Genomic DNA, 10,634 nt, shown 5'->3' with positions numbered 1-10,634 from the left:
AACATGATTTGCTGCTGGCTAAGAACTCAAAGGTCCTCTGCGGCAGAAAATTATGTGTTTTCATTTTATAGTCTCCAGTCACTATTGGCTTGACTATAAGCCTGCCATAGAACTAGATGTGAAATTATCAGAACTCAGGAAGCTTTAGGTAGCGCAAGAACAATTACACATTCATTTAACATGTTGGACTATCAAAAGGATTGCTAACCTCCCCAGCATTACTTACACTCTGTCTGAAACATCTCAAATAGAATTTTACATGTCCATCTTTATCCTGAAAGTGCTCAATGGTCTGAATCTAGGCTACTACTGAAAGCTTGAGTACTGGGACTCTCAAGCACTGTGGAGCTGCCCTTTGCAGAGGTAATGTTTGTGTGGGAGTTGAAACTCACTAAATCACAGGGCCTGAAGACCACCTTAAGTGTCTCCATGCTCCATAGCAAGCACAGTGTGCAGGCATTTCTTCTCAGCTAGGCACTAAAAACATAGAGCACAGCAAAACATTTTCCTTCAGTTAAAAGAAAAATTACTCTTCCCTTTTCCTTTTCCAATTCCATGAGACAAACTCCGTGTCCAATCCAAAGCAAAGAAGCAAAACCCAGTGTAATTGGAATCCCAGTCCAAAACCAACTTAATGCCTGAGTCTTTTGTAAAACTGCATGTTTCAAAAACAAATAATAAGTGAAAGATACAAAACATATTGTCTAGCAACTCTTGGGATGTTCTCGGGTGTTGTGAGGATGAGAGCTGTGGCACAGACTTCATAGCATAGAATAGAATAGAACAGAACAGAACAGAACAGAGCAGAATTGAAACAAAAACTTCCAAGACTGACTTTCTCTGGGACTGTAAACAAATCATATTAATTCCTTTGTCCCATATTCTCCATCCTTGAAATATAAATAGTGCAATAAGGTTTGTCTGAATTAGAACTTTACCCCATTCTTGCTAAAGTAAATGGCAGTGGAATCAGGCTCTGCTTTATTCAGTGAAACTCTTGGAAATATACTAATATTTTAATAACCATTTCATCCCAAAATGACATTAACACAATAATCATATGTGAGCTAAACAGTAAAGCATTATGGTACTAAAAAAAGGTTTGGGTTTATTTATTATTCATTAATCTCTAGGGTTTTGAAACCACTCAGTATGTACCGCCCTTATAAATTGTTTATATCTTTGCCATTCATTTCTAGCACAAATAGAACAGACAATGCAGTGTATACAGTTCAGAGTGAACATGTATAATTCAAGAAAGAAATCAAAACTACTCAAGCCCTTTACTAAATTCTCATCTATATGCACTGTTCTGAACATTGCTTGGTGTTAAAGGTACCCATAAACTCAATCCTGTTTAAGGTAGTTTGACTGGACATGCCTGGCAGATGCTTTTAGTTGACTCACATCTGCTCTAATTTTATTCATTTTAACAGAAGTATTGACTCATTTGGATTTCAGTCAGATTTTGACACTGATTTATGTGGATTTAGAATTCATAGACATTATAATTTTAGTTTTAGTGAATTGGTAGCCTACTCATGAATGAGTCTGAAGTCCCTGCAAAATTCTACTGTTAAGTTTTGGTTTTTGTTTCTCTGACATCACAGTTTCCTCTTATGCTATTTCTTCCTCTTATGCTTTTGGAATTACTGACCTATTCCTACACGATTTTTCATACTATTACAGTCACTGCAGTTCCCTTGGGCCACTGATAGGGTAACTGATGACTTTACTGTTATAGTATTCAGGTTTTCATTATACTTGATGACTTTTGTTTTATTAAAGCACAGGTGTAACAGCAGAATTAAAAGTTTTCTGGAGCATCTGTTACCTCTATCATATTTTATTTTGTTAGGCATCAGAATCATCTGGTAAGTCTTAAGGGCTCCTTAAAGACTAATGTGTCTAATAAATCTCCTGATTAAGAAGTACTCCAGCCTGTTTAAGGAGAAGTACTCCAGCTGTGTGTGGGATATGGAATGAGGGGTGTGAGAGTAACAGCATATAGAAAAGATACCAAACTGGCTCCTTCACTCATTATTTTGGGGGAAGAACCCCTTCCAAAGTTACAGGAAAACATTGAACTGATTTAATTATATTTCTATACTGAGTTATGTTTTCTGGGACAAAGATGTTGACAATTTATGAGCCTAATTCCATTCAACCACATGTAGTTAAACATATCTTTTTAACTTGCATCTTACTGCATAAAATCTGGTTATCACTGTATCCAAGATTCATATTGCAGTTAGTGATTGAGAAGGAGCAAGTGAGAGCATTTCTGTGGGATTCCTGATTTCCTCAAGTATGTCACAAACTGCAAGTCTGAGATCTAGTGACAAGCCCTCTGAGAAGTGTCATAATTATTGATAAATAGATCAGACAGAAAAAGTACCTTATTGGTATGCTAAAAATAGAGTATTTTACTTTATCCTGAATAAAGAACATAGGTATTGATACTCAATTGAAATGCTTTGTTTTTGTGGGCAGAGTTCCAGTGGCAGATGGGAGCCTTCCCAGGTGATTCGTTCAGGACCATCACTTCTGAAAGAGAATATCAAATAGTATCTTTTGTCATGGCTGGCAACTGTGGCCAACTTTTACAAGAGACAGGGATGCAGGGAGGTGTTGCCCCCTCATCTAGCAAAAACCTGTGGTTGTACAGAGAAAGATTGTGGCATGAGATTTCCCCATCAGTGAAATTTAACTGATTCAGACGACAAATTTTTTTAGATTCCAGTCAGTGTGATACTTTGAGATAGGTGCGCTTCAGTGGGGAAACAGTCCCATTTTGCAGTGAAAGCCCTGATGTGAGTATTGATTTCTAGTCACAGGAAATCTAAGAAAGGCACATGACTAACAGACTGCCACTTCACTGAAGATTTTAAACTGCAGGAGATACAGGGCAAGTAAAAGAGATCTTTTTAACTTTTAGCAATATACTCTTTTTATTGTTTTGTTGCTCAGTTAGAAAAATGCCTTACATGCTTCCTGTGCAGGGTGGTGGATTACAGTGTGAAAGACTCTTATGAATATTAGATAGTGACCTTTCTCACAGAAGTACTGAGCATCTGGCGCTTGTACCTTACTGAAAGCTGTGATCATTCTGTGTCACTGTAGATCAGACCTAGCATGATCATTCCATTCTCGGCACAGAGCAGGAGAGGGACCCTGGCACTGCTTTCCCTTGTGTCACTGTAAGGCAGCAGAAACTCTGGGTCCAGCTTGAATAAAGCAACAGTCGAGCTGGAAAGCGGATGACTCTTTGGGGTTTGTACTGCTCAAATCTCCAGTCACCCTTTTAAAGGGCTGGTTCTCGAAAGCTCTTGCAAGGTGAACCTGCAAGGTTCTGCTCAACAGATTTTCATGAACAAAACTCTGCTGCGGTCATGACAACCTTACAAGAAAGTAGCTAAAGTGTGAAAGCAGTTTCTAAACTTTATGAAAGAATACCCCACGAGGCAAGGTGGTGTTTGATAGGAAAGCTGACAAAGGTGGATGAGATTTTCCCGTCTGGTTAGCTTAGTGCCTGTTGGGGACTGCTATGTTGAAGTATCACAAATCAGAGCTGATAAACCGAGGCAGAGAAAAGAGACTTGAGGGAAAATAAAGCCTCATGCAGTCTCTAAGCCAAGTATTTGACACATTTGACCAACTTCTTCCTCAGATTCTTTTGAGGTTTCATAGAAGTACGATTCTTTGGTTATGTTTTGTATATGTCTCCATGCATTTTGTGCTTTTCTTTTTATCTGGAAAAATGTCAATATAGTCCAGCAGTGAGAAAGATATATATATATGTATATATTCAGTATATTTTTAGCCTGATCACAACTTTATTTTCAAAAGAAAATGTAATTTAAAATTTATTAACTAAGTATAGTTTTCTAAAAATATAAGAGGAAGGAAGACTTTAACTCAGATGATATTCCAGCACATCTTTTTACCAGAGTTTTATATACTGTGTTACACAGCATATGAATGTTTGCTTTCACTGACTTCTTGTGTAAGGCTTAAAATAATAATGAAACAACTCTTGTTTAGTAAAAGCCAAAGCACAAGCTGAGCTATAGTACTAATATGACACTCCTAAAAATTATTAATACCATAAGTGTTTCATTACAGTCCTTATCACATTAGTTCAGGGACAGCATCTCAGCTTCTGCCAGCTCACTGTGTACATAATGTCTGCAAGTTATGAGAGTGTCATGAATATATAGATATTCCTTAATTGACTTCTCATTGACGTTAAGCCATGGCTTCAGAGCTGAAGTGGCCACCTTTTAGTGCCAGAAGTCACCTCTGAGGGGAGAACACTGCTCACAGCAGTGGAGGACAATGCACTGAAGAAGCCCTGTTATGCCAGGTTGCCAAGACATCAAGACATGAGTGTAAGACAGTTCTTCTGAGTCAGCTACCAACAGCCTGCAATCCCATTCAGTTTTCTGTGGTGGAAATAGTTAGACAGTGGATATAGTGCAGAGCATTTTTCCTCTGATTGCAGAAGCTCCAATGATATTTTCAGCCTTTCTTTGTTCCTATGAAACAGGCAGTTGTATGTGTATTTTTCCTTGTCAATATGCATATTTCTCCTTGTCAGTATGCATTTTTTCCTGAACTGCTTAGCTCTGCTCTGAAAAACATACCATATGTTGTAGCTTAACCTGAGCTCCTTGGCAATAGGGGATGGACGTTTTCTTCCTTGACAATAAATTGTTACGTGAATTTTCCAAGGGCCAGATTCTGTTGTCTTCCCTCAGTCTATACTCAGGTAAAAATTCTTAATTAGTTGTTAGCTGTAATTCCCTAATGTTAGCTTATTCATTGCTCACCAAAATTCAAAAATAACCCAAAAATTTTTTATTGAATGCAGGATAATTACTATGTGTTCTGGGATTTGGCCCAAACTGCATCTTTTATTTCAACAAGTGGATTGACTAACTCCCAGTGGGATTTAACACATTTTTATGTCTGTGATGAAATGAAGATAGTAAAACCAAACAACTTAATGCCTAAGCTACTTTTTAGATAATAGGAAAATATTCTGGCTTTATGCTTCAGAAATCTTGCAGCTGATAGAAGCTTTATTATTCATGTTGTCATTCTGACCACTCAGGTCCCATACTGAGATAAGAGACAATAATGTTTTCTCTGCAGAGGCCCTGGTTTCCCTTAGCAGAGCTGAACCGAATAGTTGGAGCCAAACCTGTTCTGAGTTTCATCCAAATACGGATTTTCTTGAGTTCGTAAAAGCCTTCAGCCAGATCGAAACCGTACTTCTGTCTTGTTCAAATTTTGTATGTAGTGAAAAGAGAGTATTTATTAGAAAGAGTGGGATTTGCTTGCTCTAACTTTGCTGTCTCAAAATCCGGCATCCGGTCTAGGGCATTTTTTTCCTCCTGAGATATAGACATTTCCAGGATATGTAATTGAAAAGCAGAGGTGTCTAAAACAAGTGAGACAAATTGTTTTCTGCTTCTCTCTCAAATAAAAATTCAGGCTAGAGTGAGAAGCTTTATTATAGATGCTTAAATTTTATCTGTTTAAAAGTAGATTATGGAGAAAGAGAAGGCTGAGTGCACAGGCACAGTAGTTATATTGCAGATGTGACTTTAAACTATACTCTTAAAATAATCAGCTATATTCTTGAGACTACTGTTAAGTCTAAAAAGCCTAAATGTAGGACACCAGCACCTCGCTTCTCACAAATTATCAATCAAGACATATTTACAGATGCTACATCTCACACAATAATTACATCTGACAGAGAAAAAAAACAAGGTGATCTATCCCTAACAGAGTTTCAGAAAGTAAAATTCATTATATACGTTATTATTTTAAGTACTAGCTTTATTCACCAGACATCACTTTTTCTTCATACTTATACAGTGTAGCTCAGATAGTGAAGAAAATTATTTGTAGGAAGTACGTGTTTGAAGTTTTTATCCACAATAAGATGGCATTTTCATTTGACAAATTTGAGATTATATTTCTTCAAGCAGGATTGAAATATGGAATGTTTGGCAGCTTCCCTATTCCTAGTTCTGCACACGTCTGTGACTCCATGTAAAAACCATTTGGTTCAAGAAATCAAAAACTCAGCAAGAAGTTCAATAAAAGTCAAAAGGAATTTCCTTCAGCATAGAATAAAATTATCTTGTGTTTTACTTCTTCATACACTTTCTTCAGGGAAAAAAAAAGAATTTGTTTTGCTGAAAAATGAAAGTGCATAATTTGTGGGAAAATGTGCAGTCTCTATGCAAGGGTAAAACCTTTTTCTCTTTATTTATGGTAATATGGGATTGTGAAGGAAACACCAATTCATGCAAATTTCTATTTCAAATTTTATTGTAGTAATATACTGTCTAATGTTAGTGTCAACAACATAACCAGCATGTTAGTGTTTCCCTATTCCTTAGGGATATAAAAAGCTCAATTTCAATTGTCTACCCAATGAACAAGAGCATAGAATTCTTAGCTGGAATAGCTTTTACATGGGAGATTGCTTTTCTGGTACATCTTTTCAAAAACTGATATGTGCATAAATAGAACACCTATGTATAGAATATGGATTGTAAGTAAATTGACTGAGAAGATCTTAAAGCAGAGAAAAAAATAACAATCCAAGGAATCCGACAGTAATGGGAACTGAATACATCCTGATTTGAATTGTGTGCATTGTGATGCAAAGACAGAAAAATTAAAATGTCTCTGCTGCATTATCTGCATGTTATTCAAGGCATTTGTTTACATAGGGTCATTGAAAATAAAATATTTTTCCTGAATTAATCCTTCATTTGATAGTAAGTGATTCATATACCTTTTTAAAATATTAAGCAGTGCAGGAGGAGATACTTGCAAAGTGAACTATTGAAAAGAAACATTTTTTCCCTCTATCCAATATTAAATCATGTCTTGTTCTGATCAGTCTGAAATTTTAAGGTATATGTATACTCTTTTAATGAGTGAAAGTAGGAAGATCAGCTTCTGAAAAAACCTGGTCACCACTGTGTTAAATACAAATTCTTTAATGTTGAAACCATTTTGTAGATGTATTAAGACCCTTAAGTGTCAAAATGTCTGATATGTATGCTATATATATCCAGCATATATGTTACTAATTTTTAGTGAGCAAATTTCCTCCTCAGACCTGGATTGCCATGCTTGACCTTCTGCAACAGTAACATCCATCCCTCACCTTTTAGCACAACCTGATACTAGTTTTTGTAAATGTACACACAGTTGTTTCCATATAAAATAATGTAATGAATATTGATTTTTTTGGGTTTTTTTTAAAGACATAAAATTATCTTTGTTTTTACTTCACAGTGGTCTATTGATTTGTATTTAGCTATTAGACATTCATCCATTACTTTATTGTTTTATGATTATAGCTTTGTTGTCACCAAAAGCATAAGCAGATTAAAACCTGACCTGTCTGATGTAGACTGATGACTGATATTTGTGTGTGTGTGTTTGTGTGTGTGTGTGTGTCTTGGAAAATGGAACATAAAAAAAAATTGAAAATGTTCTATTGAGTGTTGCTAGTTCCACTGCAGGTCAATCATTACTATGGGTCAATGGAAATAATAATAGTTATTACAGGTCACTGAACTTTGTAACATCAGTGGCTTTGTACTGTTCAGAAGCTATTTTTAGAATTTATAAAAGGAGTTCAAGTTCATGAACTTTTTTCTTCAGTAATTTTTACCCATTGCAAGTTTCAAGGTTGTTGTCATTTTAAAGTGAAAGCTACAGGGAGAACCCTACAGCATCAAGACCTCCCACCAACTTAGAATGGATGCTTTTTCTCCCTTTAATGCACTTGAGAAGAAGTTCATGCTATAGGGTAGGGCTCAAAAACAGCTTGTTAATTGATCAGGAAGTCAAAATTATCATAGTCTCTGTGAAGTATCCAAAGCTCCCTTGAGAGAAATATCACACAATTTTACTCACCAAATGTGTCTTACAACTGCCTTTGTTTGCTTAAAGCCACAGATTGCCATGACTGGACATTGAAGTATCCAAAGAGCCTTTGATTCAGCAAGGAGGCCTCAAATTTACCTGAGGGATCAAGGAATAAGAAATATCTTTATTTTTTTAAGACTCCAGTAATGGCAGATGAGCTGCCAATCCATTTTTGTAAAATAGGCTGATGTTAGAACTTTACTGAGGATATGCTTTCAGGACTTTCTTCTGAGACAGTGACTTAAACCAAAAGAAATTTCATAGGAGTGTAATGAGGATGATGAGGCAGAGTGCCAAGGAGTTAGAAAAGCCTTAACTGTTATTAATTAGTTATATTTGGCTGTTTCCACATTATATGTAGAATTTAGGTGGAATTATGTAGAATTTTGCTTCTCAGTGCGCTTGTCAGATTAGATTCCTTTCTGAGTTTCCTGACTTTTTACTGGTAGACCACATATTCTTCACACATGGTCTGGGCAGACACCTAATTATTACATTTCTTGATCAAGACCTAAGCAACTTTGGCGAATTTATGCTGTCTAGATGCCAGGTGTCTACCAAAACTGCTCTATCTTTCCCCTCCTCAGCTGGACAAGGGAAAATGGATGCAACAAAAGGTTTGTGCATCAAGATGAAGACAGGCAGAGGTCACTCACCAATTCCCATTGTATGCTAAACAGATTCAACCTGGGGAAAATTAATTTAATATATTACCAATCAATTCAGACTAAGATAATGAAAAATAAAAGCTTAATGTTAAAACATCTTCCCCCACCCCTTTCTTCTTCCTGGGTTCAACTTCACTCCTGAATTGTCTACCTGTTCCGCTCCAGCAGCCCAGAGCATGGAAAATGGGAGCTGCAGTCAGTTCATCATGTGTTCTCTCTGCCACGCCTTCCTTCTTAGTAGGAGGACTCCTCACACCCTTCCTCTGCTCCATCATGGGGACCCTTCCAGAGGAAACAGTTCTCCATGAACTTCTTCAGTGTGACTCCCTCTCACAGGCTGCATGAACTGCTCCAGAGTGGGTCCCTTCCATGGGCGGCAGGGTCACAGCCTGGCTCACCATGGTCTGCACTGTGGGTTGCAGGAGAATCTCTGCTCCAGAGCCTGTAGAACCTCCTCCCCTTTCTGCAACAGCCTTGGTTTCTTCAGAGCTGTTTCTCCTGCACATTCTCACTCTTTTCTATTGGCTGAAGTTGCTGTTGGGCAGGTTTTTCCCCTTCTTGTTAAATCTGTTATCCCAGAGGTACTATACCATCACCCATGGCCAGCAGTGGGTCCATCTTGGAGCTGGCATTGTCTCTGCTGCACATGGAGGAAGCTTCTGGTAGCTTTTAGTGGAAGTTACTGCTGTAGATGCCACTGCCAAAATCTTGCCATGAAAACCCAACACAGCACCTCACGTGGCTGTGCATTTAGTCTCAGAGCTGGGTGTTATTGGGTTCCCAGGAGGTTCAGTGGGTGAACTTAGCACTGCACCCTAAAATCAACATGTTGGCTCTGATTTGAACTACTGGAACCAAAAAGATAGCTCTGATGTTGCTGGGGCTAACTAATATAAAGTTGGTGCTACATGATGGGGAATAGGACTTTGATTGTTCCCTTGTCTTTCTGTATTTATCAGCGCAGATGGAGGCACTCAGTTCACTTCCTCTTCAAAAGACTGGGCATGTGGGAGGAGGAATGGTTCTAAGCTGACTCAAAGCAGCATGTGTGCTATTCCACAGACCTCCATATACAGAGATGGAAACTTCATATGTTGGGAAACAGGCAGAGAAACTTCCCTCATTAAAAGCAAGAGGAGGCCAATTAACTTCAACTAAAAAGGCTGCCATCTTTGCCAGTATTCCATGCTGTGTTACAAAGTACTCTGGCTCTATCTAGAAAGCTTCAGGAGAAAGAATGGGGTTTGGTATCAAGTGAGCTAACGAATTTGCTATAGTTTTAAAATGCCTGATCTGAAAAGAGCCACCTTAATGTCCTCCTGTAGTATGAGTTGGCTGAAGCTGATCAGCTTCAATATTACCTCATCCATAAAGACAATTGCCAGTATGAAGTAAACACCATAAGTAAAACAGGAGTCAAGCAGAGAAAGACAGGCACTAAAAAATATCTTTAAATTACTAATTTCTGACCTTTGGTACACTTAAACAAAAAATAAAAAAAATCAGAAATCCAAAGCCTGCAAATTCTTCATCTTTCTCAAGCTGTTATCTTGCTTTCTGAAGAGATAGCACCTTCCCTTGGACTCCTGCTGCTTCATTTAATCTTTTGTAATTTAAATATAACTTCATTGTGTTTGGAAATAGTATTTGTTAGGGAGAAAGTTAAAGTAATTCCTTCACAGGGATAATAGAAAAAACCCAAAACAAAGCAACTGCACAAAAACAGGATTATTTTTGATCACAGTATGTGATGTCAGAAGAGGCAGAGTAGACATTAGAAATTGTCTGACTGAGGAATGTGCCATATTGTTACATGCATAATTCATTTTCCAGATAATGTAAAGCCTCATATAGAATGTTTCTTGAAAATAAATATGAAGATAAACAACATATTTATCTGTTCCACTCATGCTGTACAGCAGAAGGAGAAATCTATTCTTCTTTGCACTGAGGGAAAGGATTCTGGTGGATAAACTTATACTACCTGCATACACTAGT

Source organism: Geospiza fortis, unplaced genomic scaffold, assembly GCF_000277835.1.
Source record: "Geospiza fortis unplaced genomic scaffold, GeoFor_1.0 scaffold191, whole genome shotgun sequence".
NCBI classification, from domain to species: Eukaryota; Metazoa; Chordata; class Aves; order Passeriformes; family Thraupidae; genus Geospiza; species Geospiza fortis.
Note: the sequence above shows the minus strand (reverse complement) of the source record.